General features: G+C 55.3%; 1 long non-coding RNA gene across 1 annotated transcript in view; it reads right to left on the bottom strand.

Moving 5' to 3' along the window:
* Nucleotides 1–17,358, bottom strand: part of LOC123652857 — a 30,590-nt gene extending 13,232 nt beyond the window's left edge. Inside the window, exons 1-2 of the long non-coding RNA XR_006742386.1 lie at nucleotides 17,109–17,358; nucleotides 147–149 (exon numbers count right to left, since the gene is read on the bottom strand). This is a non-coding gene — a long non-coding RNA (uncharacterized LOC123652857). The remainder of the gene's footprint in view (nucleotides 1–146; nucleotides 150–17,108) is intronic.
* Nucleotides 17,359–17,905: the final 547 nt, after the last annotated feature.

The raw sequence follows: 17,905 nt of genomic DNA, 5'->3' as shown, positions 1-17,905 counted from the left end.
CGCGGGGAGCACCACTATTTTCTTAGCGAACATTGATCCCGGAGGATAAACGCTGCGTGTTTTCCTCCACCTCCCAGGGTGCCAGAGTTCAACTCAATTTTCTCCGATTAAATAAAATCTCAAAGTGTCAGACCCCGGCACACGACGAGCTGGAAGGTGGTTGGTGTTCCTAACCCGATCGCCAGTCCAATTACAATTTTTAATCTATATGTAGATAATGGCGAACAAAACCCCATAGAAATGTCAAGAGTGAGGAGGTTATTAGCTTAGTTTTAATTACTGTCGATCATTCTCAGCGACCGGAGGGCCCCGGCACGTTAGGGGAAGGCGCATGCCTCCCCCGGAGTTCAGCAGGGGCCTGGGCTGCTGCTCCCCCACGTTGTCCCCGCAGGAGACACGCCGCCCAGTGAGCACGCCCACCCCGCACCCCCGCGTCTGCCCCCCGCCACCACTTCCTGCCCCAGGAGGCCCGCGGACTGGGACTTGGGCGGAATCAGTCCGCACCAGCTTGATGCGATGTGATCACAGACCTTCCTGCTCCAGCGTCCGTCCCCCAAGGCTGCACGCTCCCCAGCCCACCCCACCCCACGCGCCTCTGTCTGCAAAGTAACCTCGAGGTTCTTCTTTGTCTTGATGGTAAAAGTAACAGCAGCTCGGGCAGGAGGAGACTTGGAAAATTGCAGAAGATGAAACATGAAGGGAAGAAGACATGACCTATGCCCGTCTCCCCCAGAGAAAGCAGCTGTTAGTTTGGGGGGACCATTTTCATTCTTAGGAGTGTGTGTATGTGTATGCATGCATGTGCACGTGTGTGTCCATAGATGCACATGTATAAAATCAAACAATCTATACCTACATATAAAATACAGCTGAAACCGGTTTGGCTCAGTGGATAGAGCGTCGGGCCTGCAGACTGAAAGGTCCCAGGTTCGATTCCGGCCAAGGGCATGTACCTTGGTTTCAGGCACATCCCCAGTAGGGGGTGTGCAGGAGGCAGCTGATCAATGATTCCCTCATCGATGTTTCTAACTCTCTATCCCTCTCTCCTCTCTGTAAAAAAAAATCAGTAAAATATATTTTTTAATACATAAATATTAAATTAATAATATATAAATATATTTATGTTTGTAATATTTGTTATTATAGGCTTATAATTAAATAACATATAATATACAATATATAATATAATGTTATTACATGCATACACGCAAACTGGAGTTATACAGCTTGTGGACTCTTAAGATCCTGCCTTTTTTTTTTTTTTTTTTTACTTAACACCATACCCTAGCATGACTGTTACCTGCAAACATCGTTTCAGTAGCTGCAGGACATTCTGTGGCCCCCATACACCACCCATCCCCTGTTTTTGCACATACAAGGCTACACATATGTGCTCATGGAGACGTGACGATGCTTGAGGTTGAACATGGCACCCCGGTTTTTCCAGTTAACCGTAAGCGCGTTTCCGTGTCATTACAAACTCTGGGACCAAGCTCTTCCATTTGTCCTTCCCGTCGCCCTGCCACCCCCGTCCTCCGTCGCTGGTGAGGAGGGAAAGAAGCCACAAGAGTGCCCGTCGCCACGAAGGCTCAGGCTGGGTGAGAACCGATATTAAGTGACATCATGGCAGTCGGCCGCAAGGATGCCTTCCCGCCTGGTTCCAAGATGGCTGGCTCTCTAGGCCCAGCCCTCGCCACGGCAGGACGATCCAGCCCCAGCACTCCAGACACGCTGTCCTCCCTGGACAAAGGGACAGCTATGAGGACGGGTCACCTCATTCATTCGTTCATTCATTCATTCATAGGTCACCCCCGATCGCCTCCCACTCTCATCGGGGAGCGAGCCGGGGCATTCCAGAATGCTTCAACCTCATTCATTCATTCATTCATTCGTTCATTCATTCATTCATAGGTCACCCCCGATGGCCTCCCACTCTCCTCGGGGAGCGAGCCGGGGCATTCCAGAATGCTTCAGCTGTGGCATCAGTGCTCTGGAGGGGAAAAGAAAAAAAATCCCAGGCCTGGAACCACCAGCCACTTTTCAAAGAAAAGTCAAGACTCTCGTCACTTTTTCTTTTTTCCCCCCTTCCCTCCCAAAATTAAAATGGGCCTCCCGTATCAGTTGTTATCAAAAAATAGAAGCCTTTTGTCTATCTTTATTGCGGAACAGAGATTACATGGAGACATCCAATTTGGAGTCAATTTAAATTTCAATTGTCTGTGAAATCTAAATCAATAGGGTATAGTTCAATGACGCTTTAATAAAACAGGACATAACAGAGAAATCATTAGGAATTACATATGATAAGAGATTGGAGCAGAGCCTCCGTAATGGCGGGAGGGACATTAGAAAATTACCCTCCCCCCCCAGCATTCCCGAGCAAACCGGCTGCCTCCCCCCCTCCCCCACGAGACCAGACAAGACGCCTGAGAAAGCCTAGCTGCACCGTCCGCCCCGGGGACCCATCTCCGTCAGCCCAGGGGTTGGGGGACGATGCGCAGTGACTGACAGAGGCAGGGGGGGCCGTCTCGCCTCCATGGTGTGGGTCCTGTTTCTCCATCTTGGACACGGGTTTTCGCGCCTCTTCGATTCTAGAACGTTCTCCCCCCTCTCCTCCCCTTTCCTCGGAGATCCCACCCTCCAGGGGACCCTCCGAGGGCCCAGCCCAGGTCAGGATGCTCAGAGGCAGGGAGGGCCACAGACAGCGAGGCCAGTGCCCAGGCTTCAGGGAAGGACGATCCCTGGAGGAACCCCTGTGAGCTGGGCACGTTGCTTCACCTCCATTGCCTCGTCAGAGAGACAGACACACCAATCTCTGCCTCACAGGTGGGCGCCCCATTTATTCAAAAAGTGTTGGTGGCCGAAACCGGTTTGGCTCAGTGGATTGAGCATCGGCCTGCGGACTGAAAGGTCCCAGGTTCGATTCCGGTCAAGGGCACGTACGTTGGTTGTGGGCACATCCCCAGTAGGGGATGTGCAAGAGGCAGCTGATCGATGATTCTCTCTCATCAGTGTTTCTAACTCTCTTTCCCTCTCCCTTCCTCTCTGTAAAAAATCAATAAGAAATATATATATTAAAGTTGGTGGAGAGCCGACCGTATGGGGAGCAGCGGGGCCAGAATAGGGGTGAGGGGAGGGAGGCATGCACCTTGAGTGCGGAATGGAAGGGGACACCCCAAAACCTCAGCACCCGGAATACATAATCGTTAGAACGCAACCTTCTGAGGAACCTGAAGGAATGCAGCTCTGGCACCAGATCCCGCCCCCCCCCCCCCCCCCCCCCCGGGACTGGCTCCCTCTCCAATGGGGCTCCTCGGCCGGCAGTGTGGACCGGAGCCCTGTGCATTGTGGGAGGCCCAGTGACACCCCTGGCCTCCCCGCCCCATGTATCCCCTGGGTGTCACCCCAGATGTCAGTGGCGGCAGATCCCTCCCAGGTCGTGGCAACCAAAACTGCCCCCGGAAATCGCCACGTGTCCCCACGTGGGGGGAGGGCACAGCGAGCCCCTCACGAGACTCTGGGGGGAAGTCAGGAGCCAAACACAGGGGAGCCCTAGGGCAGCGTTTTTCAACCGCTGTTCCGCGGCACACTAGTGTGCCGAGAGATGTTGCCTGGTGTGCCGCAGGTGCAGACAAGACAAGAATTTTATAATTTTTCACTATTTTGTTTACTTAATATTCCATAATAAAGTAATTATAAAATACTTTCTTTGTGTTTATTTGATTCCTATTCAAGAGAATTACTTTATATATAGTCAATATAGGCACAGAGTTAAATTTTTTAACATTTTCTAATGGTGGTGTGCCTCGTGATTTTTTTCATGAAACAAGTGTGCCTTTGCCCAAAAAAGGTTGAAAAACACTGCCCTAGCCGGTTTGCTCAGTGGATAGAGCTTCAGACTGAAGGGTCCTGACTTCGATTCCAGTCGAAGGCACGTGCCCAGGTTGCAGGCTCGATCCCCAGTAAGGGGGTGTGCAGGAGGCAGCCAGTCCATGATTCTCTCATCCTCGATGTTGCTCTCTCTCTCTCCCTCTGTTGCAGTGACACAGGCAGCAGAAGGCACAGAGGCAGCCCCACCGAGCGGCAGGGGACCCACCGGGAGTGGCCTGGGAGCTGCTCCCTCGGTCCCTACACACACACACACACACACACACACACACACACACACACACACCACCGCTGCCGGAAGGATCCGGGCACGCTCCCCAGACCCGCCTCTCCACCCCGCGTTTAAGAATTACTAGGGATCGCCGTGCCTCGCCGCCCAGGAGCAAGAAATACGGCCTCAGCCCGGCAGCCGCCTAATGAGAAACTGAACGGCCAGACAGGAGCTTCACAAGAAATACTGGCCTGGGAAGCAGCGGGGAGGCGGCGGGCGGCAGGCAAGCAGCCTGCCATTCCTCCCCCCTCCTCCCTCCCCACCCGCCCCACTATCGATCCGGGGAGTAGATAAACGGGAAGATATATGGCAGGAAGGGCCCGGGCTGATGAAAGGGGAAGAGAAGGCAGCTTAAATCAAGGGGCAAGTGCCGGCGGAGCGGGGAGATAACAGGATTTGTGTTTATGGGTAAGGAGCCGAATGGTCGGAGGGGCCGGGGCCGGGGCCGGGGAGATGGGTGAGGGCTCTGGGAGGAGGGGGGTGCTGGGAGGCCGAGGGGGTGTCCAGTGATCCCAGTAAGTCATTGGTGAGAAGTGGGCAGCGAGCATGAGCTGCCCAACGTAGCCAGCTCCCACCTGGTCCATTTGGTGCGGCCCCCAGCTGTCTCTCATCTTCTTATATATTTTTTTTCAACTTGTTTTAGAGAGAGGAAGGGTCTGGGAGGGAGAAACGTCCGTCGGTTGCCTTCCGGACAAAGGCCCTGGGGCAGTGCCCATTGTACAGATGAGAAGACTGAGGGCCGTAGAGGCCCCCTCGCCGGAGAGCAGCGTTGGGATTTGAACCCAGGCCGTCTGGCTTCAGAGCCCCCTTTCCTGATCGCGATGCTTTGACGGACTCTGTTTCCATCCTGAGTATGTATACCTGATGGCAGACGGCATAAAATCCCCCCTTTTTATTTTTATTTTTATATATTTTATTGATTGTTTACAGAGAGGAAGGGAGAGGGATAGAAAGTTAGAAACATCGATGAGAGAGAAACATCCATCCACTGCCTCCTGCACACCCCCTACTGGGGATGTGCCCGCAACGAGGGTACATGCCCTTGACCGGAATCGAACCCGGGACCTTTGAGTCCGCAGACCGACGCTCTATCCACGGAGCCAAACCAGTTTCGGCTTTATCCCCCTCTTTATTTCTGCCAGTAAAATTGAGTTCTGGGGGAATATTTTTTGTTGTTGTTGTTGTTAAAATGCCGAATAATGAAATTCAGAGCCTGGCGGTGACAATGCCAGTGTTCACCGTTCGCAGAGGGCATCCCGGGAGGTGAGGAAGGGGCATGCTCCTCCCGAGGCAGCGGCCAGGCCTGGGTCAGGGAGATCAGTTCTAAGGACCCAAGGCGACGGGCTGTGAGACGGAGAACCTTCTCAGGAGCACGCCATCTCGTTCTGCAGGGCAGCGTTTGTAACGGCTGGGGCTCGGTGGGGATGTCTGACTGTTAACAACTTGCCCTACAAGGACCCTGGGGGCAAGGGGACCCTGACACATTCGTAAGACTTCGGAAATGGCTGTCCCACCCCGTGGAAATAACCTCCATAGAGACCCCTGTGGCCCTTCCTGGTGGTTTTACCTGATAACGGGCCGCCCTGGGAACCAGCTGGCGTCGGTATAGCTGTGTTCCCAACAGGAGGAGGAGACTCCTTGATGCTTCCCTCTTGTCCCTCAGGATTGATGGAGGGGGAAGCCTCGGGCTCTGATGGCGTCTTTTCTTCTTCTTCTTCTTCTTCTTCTTCTTCTTCTTCTTCTTCTTCTTCTTCTTCTTCTTCTTCTTCTTCTTCTTCTAAATATATTTCATTGATTTTTTTACAGAGAGGAAGACAGCGGGATAGAGAGCCAGAAACATCGATGAGAGAGAATCATCGATCAGCTGCCCCTTGCACACCCCCTACTGGGGATGTGCCCTTGGCCGGAATCAAACCCGGGACCTTTCAGTCCGAAGGCCGACGCTCTATCCCTCTATCCACTGAGCCAAACCGGTTTTGGCGGCTTCTTTACTTCTAACAAAAGGACAAGGGGTCTAGTTCTATAAAGAAATGGTTTTGATGTGGTGATCGGGGAAGAGAAGAGATGGCAAAAAGTGCCGAAAAGCCCAGACCCGGGAAGTCCAGCTTTAAGGAGCAGGAAGGAGTTCTGATTAAAGGGACAGCACATGCAAAGGCCCTGGGGCATCGGTCTTTGAGAAGCCCAGCAGCGTCCAGGGGACTGGAGAACAAAGAGGAAGTGGCTGGAGACTGCAGCGCTGCAGGGTGTGGGGAGTGTGAATTCCGTTCTTCAGGCCACGGTTGCCAAGAATGGCTTCATACCGGGCGAGAGCTTTCAAAGAGCCGGCTCCGGGCATTCAGCGTGGCTGGGCGATTGGGCGCTTCAATATCTGGCGCCGTGAGTGCTGACTTCTCACTCTGCAGCTCACTTGACCCATCAGCACCTCGTAGCTCAGCACAGATGGGTCTGCTTTTCAACTTCTCCTGCAATCGCCTGCACCCTATAAATAATCCAGTTCCCCGGGCCCAGCAGAAGCAGAGAGAAAAGGATTGATAAAGCAAAGACACACACACACACACACACAAAAAAAAAAATCTTCCTGCCCACATCTGAAGGACTGGGGAGCTTAGGGCAGGACTTCTCCTTGGCCTGAGTCCGGGGGGCAGCCGGCTGCTGTCAGCGCAAGGCAAGAAATAGTGTTTGGACTCGGCTCTCCGCAGGGGGGGCTTCGCGCGGCCTTGAACCTGTCAGAAACCGCCGGTATCTGGCCCCCATGATGCTTGCTGCTTGGGCGATGCTGACACCCCGGGAGCCCTTCGGAGCCCGCCCTTCAAAGACCAGCGTGCCTTTCCACACGCCGTGGAGTGGGAAACTCGGCAGGCGTGGGGAGAAGCTGGAATGCTCAGAGATTGTGTGTGTGTGGGGGGGGGGGGGGGGGACACACACGAGATGGTATAGCCGTGTTGGAAACTGTTTAGCAGTAACTTTCAAAGTTAAACATAGAGAAAACGTAAAATTAAACACACACACACACACAGTTAAACATATACTTATCAAGTGACCAATTAGTCCTGCTCCGAGGAATTAAAAGAAATGAAGCCCTGGTGGTGTGGCTCAGTGGTGAGAGCATCGGCTTATGCACCGAAGGGTTTAATCCCCTGGGTAGCAGGTTCCCCTTATATCGGCTTTCTCCTTCCCCATCTCCCACTCCCTCCTGATTCCACTACCCAGACCCTCATCCCGGGCTCTGCTTTTGGGGGAACCCAGAGTGACCCAGGACTCCACCCACCTTCAATACGAGACTCAGGGCCCGGCTAGGCCAAGGCAACCTGTGGGGCGGTTGTAGGAGAAAAGGGTGTGTCTGGTGTTCTCCCCAGTCTTACTCCTCGGCCTGGAGAAGTGTCATGTGTTTGCTCCATCTGACCCCCCCCCCACCTGGGAGCCCTGAGGCCTTTGAAAACCACCCTGCCTGGGGCTCGGCCTAACCCCCAGCTGCCCTCGTGCCTCGAGATGACTCTGCCGCCCCTCACACTCTCATTGTTCTGGCGGGAGGCAGGTGGAATCTCGGAGCTCCGCGGGGGTGCGGAGAGCCACTGTGAATGGTTGGGGCATGCTGCATTGAACCCAGCTCCCAGCACAGGCCCCGCTCCCAGAGCGGCCCCCGCACGAGGCCCCCACCCTGCTCTCTCCAATCCCCTGGCGGCCGAGAGCAGAGAAACGGGAGAAATGGGAAGCATCTCCTCTTAACCCAAACCCCCAGGAGGGCTTGTACCTGGACACCGAGTGTGTGAAGAGGCAAATCCCAAAGTGGCAGTCAGAGAAGGGGGTGGGGGGGGAGAGGGCTGGGCTTCGGGCAAGCAGCGCCCCGCAGCTGCCAGGCAAAGGCGGCTCTGCTGGCTCCCAGCTATGACCAGCAGTGGGAGGAACATCCGAAGGTTCGAATCCGGGGAGATCAGCATCTCTAAGCTGTAAATAGCTCCCCCCGCCTCCATACCAGCTTTCCTGATTCAGAGAGGATTTAAAGAGACATTCGTTGAGCCGAATCTGTGGATAGAGCTTCGGCCTGTGGACTGAAGGGTCCCAGGTTTGATTCCGGTCAAGGGCATGTACCTGGGTTGCGGGCACATCCCCAGTAAGGGGTGTGCAAGAGGCAGCTGATCGATGATTCTCTCTCCTCAATGTTTCTAAGTCTCTATCCCTCTCTTTTCCTCTCTGTAAAAAATCAATTATATATATATATATATATATATAAAATATTTTTTTTAATTTTTTTTTTAAGAGAGACATTCATTTACTCAGGCTCTGTTGTGGGCGAGGGGAGAGAGGTGGTAAGACAGCCTGACACTGTCCTCGCCCTCAAGAAGAGAACAGCCCTGAAGGAGTCACTGGGATAGCATGGAGAAGACTTAAGGAAAGACATCAGTGGACTCTCTCCCTTGAACCCAATTCCAAATCCCAAAGAAGGTTTTCATTGGCCCCCCGTGGGTTCACTCCTACCCCCCTGGTCCAATCAGCAGCATCCAGGGAGTAAGACAAGGAGGCCTCCATTGGCCCGGCTTGAGTTTGGCCTCGACTGCGGTCCAATCAGCAGCATCCGTGGGTGGGACCGCGTGGCACACACACGGCAGTTCCCACTGTCGTCATGTGGGTGGGGGGAAGGAGGGACAGTATAGAGAGAGACATGTGCTCTGAGCAGAATCAAACCCAGGACCCTTCAGTCTGGAGATGCCAGACAAGGAGGGACTTGCTGAAATGAATGTCACGTGATATCTGGCCTCCAGGAGGTCACATGTTCAAGAGGAAGACAGACCCTGAGACACATCAACGCCATTCCCACTTAGAAAAGGCTGTTCCGATGGCAGAACCCAGGGGGACCCACACAACTGGCACTGGGTGGGAGCACGTCCCAGAAGCTGCACCGAGGGCCACCCCAATGACACCCCAGGACCCGGTCAGCTAATGAATCACAATCCTCATGTATGGCCGGGCCGGTCCACCTGCGCGTGTTACAAGGCATTCGTGACTGTCGGGGACGAGGAGTCCCGGATTGTAGAACATGCTAAAAATATTAATCTGCAGGCTGGTCCGAGTGCAGTGGTGTCTTACAACTAAAAATATTAATCTGCGAGTGAAAATGATTTTAATTGGATTCCGCCCCCCCCCCAGGGGGGGTGGGGGGTGGGGGTCGGGTCAGGGGCCCCGCTTTCCATCAGACTTGTCCAGTCAGCAAAGCTGGACCCCGGCCTTCCAAATTGAAAACTGTGATTGGCTGGCAGAGGTTAATAGAAATGTTGGGAAATAAATAGGTTATTGATTGATCATAACAATCAGTCCGGCTCCAGGCTTCCCTCGCTGACCTCGCCCACCCAATGTTACGGCAAACTCGGTTAGCATCTAATTATAGAGCACTTTTACAATACTGTGTATTAATGAGCAGATTATACAGAGGGGGAAGATGGGGGGGGGGGGATTCTTCCGTGGCGGAAATCTAAGGGGAGCACCTTGTGTCCAATTTGGGGGCAGGGTGCTACGAGGGATAGAGTGGCTAAAACCTCGTTCCCTCCCTCCGCACACATTCTCGGGGGCCTGAGTTTGTGCAGGAAACCTGGGGGCGTGGCACTAGGTGAGACACAGCCCCTCTGCTCAGGGCTCACTGGCTGCAAAGTATCCGGAAGCATAACAAGTCCACAGCAGGTGGCTTATTAAAAAGGCAGATTTGGGCCCCGGCTGGTGTGGCTCAGTGGATAGAGCGTGGGCCTGCAGACTGAAGGGTCCTGGGTTTGATTCTGCTCAGGGCACATGTCCCGGTTGTGGACTCCATCCCCAGTGGTGGGGGGGGGGAGGGGGGAGCGTGCAGGAGGCAGCCAAGGGATGGTTCTCTCTCATCATCGATGTTGCTCTGTCTCTCTCCCTCTCCCTTCCTTTGAAATCAATAAAATATATATATATTTTAAATCAACATGCCAATCACAAAAGTTGGATCCTCTTCATTCCCACCTTTGAAACTTTAAATTAAAAAAAAGGAAAAAGTTTTAAAAATCTATAGATATAAAAGCCTAAGCAGCCATTGGACTGGTAGCTATGACATGCACTGACCACCAGGGGGCAGGTGCTCAACGCACAGGCGTGAAAAACTGGAACAGACTGGTGAATCTCAGAGGGAAGAGGGGGAGGGTGGGAGGAGATAAACCAAAGATCGTATATGTATATGTATATGTATATGTATATGTATATGTATATGTATATGTATATGTGTATATGTGTATTACTAGATGCCCAGTGCACAGATTCATGCACCCGTGGGGTCCCTTGGCCTGGCCTGCAGGGATCAGGCAAAAATCCGCAATCCGACATCCCCTGAGGGGACCTGGATTGCGAGAGGGTGCATGCCAGACTGAGGGACACACCAACTCTCCCCAGCTCAGGGCCTCTGCCCTGGCTGGTCCCCCTGCCTGACACCCCCTTCCTCCTAAAGTCACCAGGCTGACTCATTTCCTGCAGCTCAGCAGCCACCTCCTCCTGGACCTGATCTTGTCTCTGCCCCCCTGACCCCCAGGCCACACTGTCCCATTGCCCTGCTCTCACTTCTTTCATAGCAAGAACAATGGTGGAAACATGAGCAGAGCAAGGACGAGGGGCCAGCTACAGAAGGTCCCCAGGGCAGAAAGCCCAGGGTGCCTAGCACAGGATGATGGCAGGGTGGGACCTCACCCCCCGTGACCTTTCCTCCCCTAGCATCTCCTGGTCCAGCAGTTTGGACCCCAGACCCTACCCCCCCTAAAAGATAACACCGAGGCCTCCATTGTGTGTCAGCTCCAGGCCCAGCAGCGAAGCAAAACCAGAAAACCAGACGAATGGCCCTGTGGCTGCCTCAGGACCAGCTTCCTCCACTAATGACCCCCTGCCCCGCCCTGGCCCCAACCAACCGGCCAATCGGGGGAGACCTCGACCCTGAAAGGACTCACCTGGAAAGCTGCTGGATAGTCTGCTAAGACCCTCCCCTGGGGGCCTCCCTCCCCGGAAGTCTCCACCCTCAAAACCCTAAGGATGGAGGACCCAGTGTGCTCTCTCTCTCCCAGGAGCACGCCTGTGCCTGGCCCGTGGCCCCCCCCCCCTCCTCCCGCCCTCAGGGCCTGTGACCATCACCTTTCCCTCTGCCCCTCGCGGCCCAGCTCAGGGCCGGGCCCCAGATCCTGCGTGAGAGGCTGAGATCGCAGACCACGCGGGCCCTGCGGAGCTCGGGAACCTGGGAACGCTTCCAGGCGGCGGCCTGACCCCAGCGCAGAAGGTGGTGTCTGGTATGAGGTCCCTGGTGGCCCGCAGCCTGCAGTGGCTGGGAAAATGCCCCGGCCGCCCTGTGCTCGCAAGGCCTTCTCATGCTGGGCCGGCTGGACTGCGGGGGGATTCCTGGCATTCCAGGGCTTTTCTGGGGAGGCGGCCTCCTTCCCACAGAGAGGCCTCTGGAGGGAGGACTGGGAAAGCACGGGTTGTGTCTGGGCTGAGCGACACCAGCCCCAACCCACCCCCACCCACCCCCGTGGGGCTTGGCCACGTGGTAGGCGCTTTGCATGGGAGAATCTGCTTATCCGCCATGGTCTGGGGAGCTGGCCCCCAAGCATGCAGCTCCCGGTGCCCCATTCAAGAGAGCTCAGGAGCTAGGAGGATAAGGAGGCCCCAGCCCCAGCCGTGCTGCCCGCCCACTTGCTGGGTTGCCTGGTCAGTCAGTCACTGCCCTGTCTGATCCTCAGACCTTCCTCCTGGATTCTGAGGGAAGCCACACCTGCCCCGGGGCCAGGAGAAACCCCAGGTTCGTGAAAGAGGGATTGGGGGCCCATCACATGCTGGGGGGGTTGGGAAAGACAGTATTATCCCCATTTTACAGGTGGAGAAAGTGAGGCCCAGAAAGGTGAGGTCACCAGCCTTAAGTCACAGAGCCAGTGAGGATGGATCTGGCCGCTGCTGGCTCAGCGTGGGCACATCCCACTCCCGAGGCTCCACTGGCTCCCAGTTTCGTTCATTCAACATCATCTTCTTGACCTCTGGCCCTGTGAAAGCACGGTGCTAGCTCCATGTTCGATTCCCTTTGTGTCCATCCTTGTTCATAACTGGCTACCTATGGCAACGCTATTCTTCTGAGTGCTTCATGAGTCAACATGTACGAACCAGGTGGTACAGAGCCTGGCACACGGTAGGTACTCAGGAAGTGGCAACAGCCCTTTTATGTCAACCCCGGTGGGCCAAGGCAAGGGGTTTGGAGGTAGAAGGAGGGGGAATGGTCTTGCCTACAGGCAGAGCTCACAGCGTCCGCTGGTTCTTGGAATCTTCTAGACCTCAGGAGGAGAGCATGAGGGGACCCTGGTTGCCAGAATCACCAGTGTGGTCAAAGCGAAGTGTTCCTTACCAGGAGAAGCATAATGAAATCGAAGCCAAAGTCAAAGTTGGCCCATTTCGCAGAGAAGAAAATTGAGGCTTAGAGAAGGGAAGTCACCTGGCTTGGCTTAAGCACAGAGACCTCAGAGATGCTATTCTCAGCTGCATGCTCTCCAGCCTCTTCCCTTCCCCAGTCCATGCCACGTCCTAACAAATCCCCTACCCAATGGCATAAAACATAAAACTCTGGAAGCCCAAGAGTATCCACCATAGAGCATCCCCAGAGACACCCAGAGTGTAACCCCAGTTTCTAAGAGGTGGTGTTGGTGCAATTCTGCCACCTTCTGGCCGTGCCTAAGAACTGCAGCTCTGGCTTGGCCACCTTGACCTCCTCCAGAGTGCCCACCATCCACATCTCCATCTCCCATAAAACTGGCCTGATGGACCTTGGAGCAGCATCGGCTATTTTATTTCCATTGACAAGTTGTCCCCCTCCTTCAAAGCTTTGCTTGTGTGTCATTTCTTCCAGGAAGCGCTGTCCCCACCTTCCAGAGCCCGTGGAGGCCAGGAGAAGGGAAGTTAGCCCCAAGAGCTCACCACAGGTAAGTGGCAAACTAGGACTCAGACCAAGTTTCTCAGGAAGCTCAATCCTAGGACTGACTTCAAAGTCATTAAAAAGACCCCAGCAGGCTGGGCTTCAGAAAGATCCTGAAGATGCATCCAGGTTCCCCAAGAGAGATAGGTGATCATCTAGCAATGTCTGCCATGGGTGCTGGAAGGGAGGGTAGCAATGTGTGTGCCGTGTATTTGCCAGCCCTTCATCACCACGCCCTAAACTCTTTCTACCTATTTCCCTGTCACCAAAGAGCTCTTTGCCTTCCCAATTAGGTATAAGCCTCCCAAACCCACTTTTCTTTGAAGAACTGTCCTAGGCACCAACTGGTCTTATTAAATATATATATATATTAGAGGTCTGGTGCACAAATTCGTGCACAGGTGTGTCTCTCGGCCTGGCCTGCAATCGGGGCCAATTGGGGCCATCTCACCCAGTGCTGATTGGGGCAATCAGGGCCAGCCAGGGGTAGGAACCACAGGAGGTGCCCTGTCTGATCCTCAGGCTGTTGGAGTGCACTGACCACCAGGGGGCAGCTCCTGCATTGAGCATCTTTCCCCTGGTAGTCGGTGCATGTCATAGCAGTCAACCAGTCATAACGGTTGCCTAGGCTTTTATATATAAACTAGAGGCCTGATGCATGAAATTCGTGCAAGGGGGGCTTGCCTCAGCTTCGTCCAGAAGGTTGTAAGGAAGGACGTCTGGTCTAATTAGCATATTATGCTTTTATTATTATAGCTATTGAGCGTGGTTCTGCATGATGGTTGCACAGCCCAGTGTGAATGCACTTCGTGCCACTGAATCGTACACTTGAAATTATGAAGGTAGGTAACTTTTATGGTATGTGCCCTTGCCCACGATTGAAAATAAGAGTACCCAACTGTATTGACTTAGAAGGTGCTGGTCTTGAAAGACGGGCCGACCGAGCCCACTCCTGCTCCTTGAAAATCCACTGGTTCCCCCTCCCCCAACTATGCATCCCTTTCGCCAGCTAAGAAACAGTCATCCTTTGGGTGCGAATCTGCTTTTAATATCAGGGTGGTGTTTACACAGAAGATGGGACATTTATGGGAGAAGACAAAGAGCCCCGTTCATACGCCATTGCTGGATCCTTGTAAAAACGGGATTTTCATCTACAGCAGAATTCCTGTCCCCCCACGCTCTGCCTCCCCGGGGAAGTGGGGGGGGGGGGGCGCTGGGGGGTGGATGCTGAGACGGAGAACGTCTTCTCTGGTTTGTCGGAGTAAAGCAACGGGTCCCGGAAAAGGCTTTCAACGGGGCCTCCGGGATCTAGGTTTGGGATGAGACCAGTTCCCACGCCGGGCGGCCATCCCCCCCACACACACACACTCAATAGGTCAGCACGTGTGACGTCACAGCCCTCACGCAGGGCCCACAGCGGCCCCTCCCTCCTGCTGCCTATTGGAAGATTAGGACCCTTTCTTTTCAAACTGGGTGGCCAGCTCCCAGCTCATGAGAACCTAAGGCGCTTGGGTTCAGGGGACTCAAGGCCAGAGCGAACACCAGCAGGCTCCGGCTGGGAGTTGGAGGACACTAGATCAAGGACAGACGCACACAATGCCGTCATCAGTCTCTACGGTGGCCTAGTCCCATTTTCCTGTCTCCGGGGACAGCAGGTCCACTGCCCACCAAGTCACATTTCCCTCCCCAGGGCCAAGCTCAGCCTCTCGGAAGCTCACTCCTCCACACTTGCAGCCCCGCTTGCAGCCGCCCCTCTCCCCCCACAAAGGGCTCCATTCCAACGAGACTCAGACTTGCAGCTTGACCATACCACGGGGGCCCTGGGGTGACGGGATCTCGAATCAGCTCCTCTTCCCAGCACCCAGAGCAGTGCTTGGCACATAGTAGGTCCTCAGCAGTGTCAAATCTATGTACTAGTTCAATCAAGAGGAGTTTCCCAGAATGGAAAGTTTTGCACTTCCTGCTTTAAGTGAAATGGGGCAAGGCCGCCACCAGAGGGCAGCAGGCATGGGTTTCCCCAGCGCAGACGCCAGCCCAGCCCCAGTGCTGCCAGCAGCCCCTGCACCGTCCACCAGCTCTTCCTGGTGCGCTCTCTCCCCTCTGGTTCCCTTTGCAACACACCCGGGCCTCACTGCGCTGCCAGCGCCACTTGGTTACCTCGGCTGCGTCTGTGACTGCTGGAAGCGGCTCTCAGCCCAGACCAGCATCCAGTGACCAGAGCGCTTTGCCCGCCAGGCCTCCAGGCCAGCCTCTGACCGTCCCCCAGCTGATCCCATCCTCCAGGCCCTGCATGAGCTGCCCTCTCCCACACACAGACCCTGACTACCGGAGGGAGCCAGCAAAACTGGTCCCTCTTCCCATGACCACCTCGACTTGATGCCACACACCCCCCCCCCCCCAAATCCCCAGCCTCTCCCAGGAACCCCTGGCCTTGTGGCTTTCCCTCTCTGCCCCCGAAGGACCCTTCCTCAGCCCTTCCAGCCAGATGCCCCCATCATCTCAGAGCAACTAAATTGCATAGACTTTAGAAGCAAAGGCTGGGCTAATTCACACTAAGGTGTAAATGGGCGATGGATTTACACCACTTCTGAATATTATACTCCAAAGTGTAACGCCCTAGGGCTCTCAAAACTGAAATGTCCCCCAATCAAGGACTTTAGGCCTTGGGCTGGTGATGGACGATTTCATATGTCATAGCACATGCCTCTCTGAACACACCAGAGAGGCATTTGGGGGGGGGGGGGGACTAAAAATGCTGCGCCCACTCATTTTGACTATTGCAGCTATGAGACTATTGTTCAAAAGGACCACAACTCAAATGCAGATTATCAGGGTTTATAGAATGTGTCCAATGGCCAATACCTCGCAAGGCTGACTGTGCTCCAGACCCCACCCCCATGGACACCTCTCCTCCATGAACCCTGAGCCACAAACCCAGCCCTGCGCCTCCCTTTTGGGGGTTCCCTGGTCTTTACTGACGGCAGATGGCTCTGACCCAGAGCAGTCACCCAAGTCCAAGGCTATTACTACTAGCTACACCTCTCCCTGTGTCAGTCAACATTGTCAAACGTGGGTTAGCCCCGCCCCAGCCATGCCAGCATCCAAGCTGTTCATAGTAACGGTAGCCAGGAGAGTTAGACCTGCTGTTAGTCAGAAGGAAATCCACAAGCCGTTAGTTTCTGCTGGAAGGAACAGACTGGGAGGGCAGGAGTTAGTGGAGGCGAAGGAGAGGTTAATGAAGAGCCGGTCAGAGCCAGGCCAGGCGCCTGGAGCCCCCCAGGTGGACAGGGCTGGCTGTTAGTGAGTAGTCAGCCCCCTGCGAGGGGTGGAGGGGCAGCCAGGGCAAGGCCAGGATTAGCTGGGTGAGAGGAAGAGTTAGTGCGAGGGAGTCAGAGATCAGCCCAAAGAGACCAAGGTGCCTCCTGGAGGTGAGGCATACCATCACCCCCAGGTGTGGCCTGGCCTAGCGGCTGGCGGGCTCTGGGGGAGGCCGGCGGGGCCTAGGGTGTGGGTAGGAGCAGCGCAGGAAGCCAGGGGGGAGCTGCAGGTCCCTGAGGGACTGCAGGGCCCTGCAGGGGCCCTGGGGTTCACGTCTTGCTTCCCACAGGTCCTCCTGCAAACTCCAAACCCGGGGCAGATCTGCTTAGTTCCCAGGCCTATGGACTCGCGATGTGGGAGAATCGGATATCCCAGCCTCCGGTTTGGGGGAAAGGGCCCCTCCAGCCCACTTCCTGTTGCAGGAGCAGCCCTTCTCATTGGTCTCTTGGCCGTTACTTCCCACGGCCCACCCGTGCTAAGGCCGGAAGTTCCCCCTCTGGTGACTTCCGGCGGAAGTTCCCCTCTGTGTTACTTCCGGCGGAAGTTCCCCTCTAGGTGACTTCTGGCGTAGGAAATGCCCTTCTTCCCCTCCTTCAAATAGGGCAATGCCCCCTCTGGCTGCCTTTCTGCACTAAATGCTCCCCCCCCACCCACCTGTGATGTCGAGTTTGGGGGAAAAATTTCTACTGACTTCCGGTGTGGGGACCCCGCCCCCCCATTGACTCCTGTGCAGCCCCCAAGCCTTCCAACTTCCCAAAGGGGAAGATCCTACCTGCGCTGCCCTGCAAAGAGGGGCACCAGGCCCTTCTCTCTGCCCCCTTGGCTGGCCAAGGCCCAGTGCTCCACACTGTAGACCCACAGGCCTCCACACCCCCACCCCCGAGGACTCCCTGGTCCCACCCCATCCCAGTGGCAACCAGACTCCGCCCAGGAGAGGGGCTGGTGCTCAGAGGCCAGCCTCCGGGGTGCACACGACCTCCCCTCCTCCTCCTCCGGGCCACTGGGGTGGTCAGTGGGCTGTCCCCCCCGCCTCAGACCGGCCCAGTGGACTCAACTCACGGCCAATTGGGGCAGCCAAGCACATGGGCCAAAGGCAGGTAGGACCAGCCCCCAGGGGGGCCCAGAGCTCGGCAGAGCTGGGGTTAGTAAGAAGAGAAAAGAGGGTGTTAGTAGGGGGCGGGTTAGTACGTCAGAGCACAGCACCAGCAGACAGGGGCACCTCAGCCACACACACGGGAGCCACTAGGAGAGAAGGAAAGACACACGCGGGTCCGTTAGTCTGTTAAGGGGCAGTCGGGGTGCGCGCAAGGCACCCCCCAGGTTAGGCAGGTTAGTAACCAAACGAAAGAGCTGCCTACAGGAGAGAAAGCTGAGGAGGAAGTGGGTTAGGGATTCCAAGCGAGCGTGTGGCCCCAGGCAGCGGGGTCTGTGTGCAGGTCACCCAGAGGGGCCAGGGCCTGGGCAGGGGGGGCAGAATCAACCAG

The sequence above is a fragment of the Pipistrellus kuhlii genome, unplaced genomic scaffold (assembly GCF_014108245.1).
Source record: "Pipistrellus kuhlii isolate mPipKuh1 unplaced genomic scaffold, mPipKuh1.p scaffold_m20_p_20, whole genome shotgun sequence".
Lineage (NCBI taxonomy): Eukaryota > Metazoa > Chordata > Mammalia > Chiroptera > Vespertilionidae > Pipistrellus > Pipistrellus kuhlii.
Note: the sequence above shows the minus strand (reverse complement) of the source record. Positions and strands in the feature narration are given on the sequence as shown.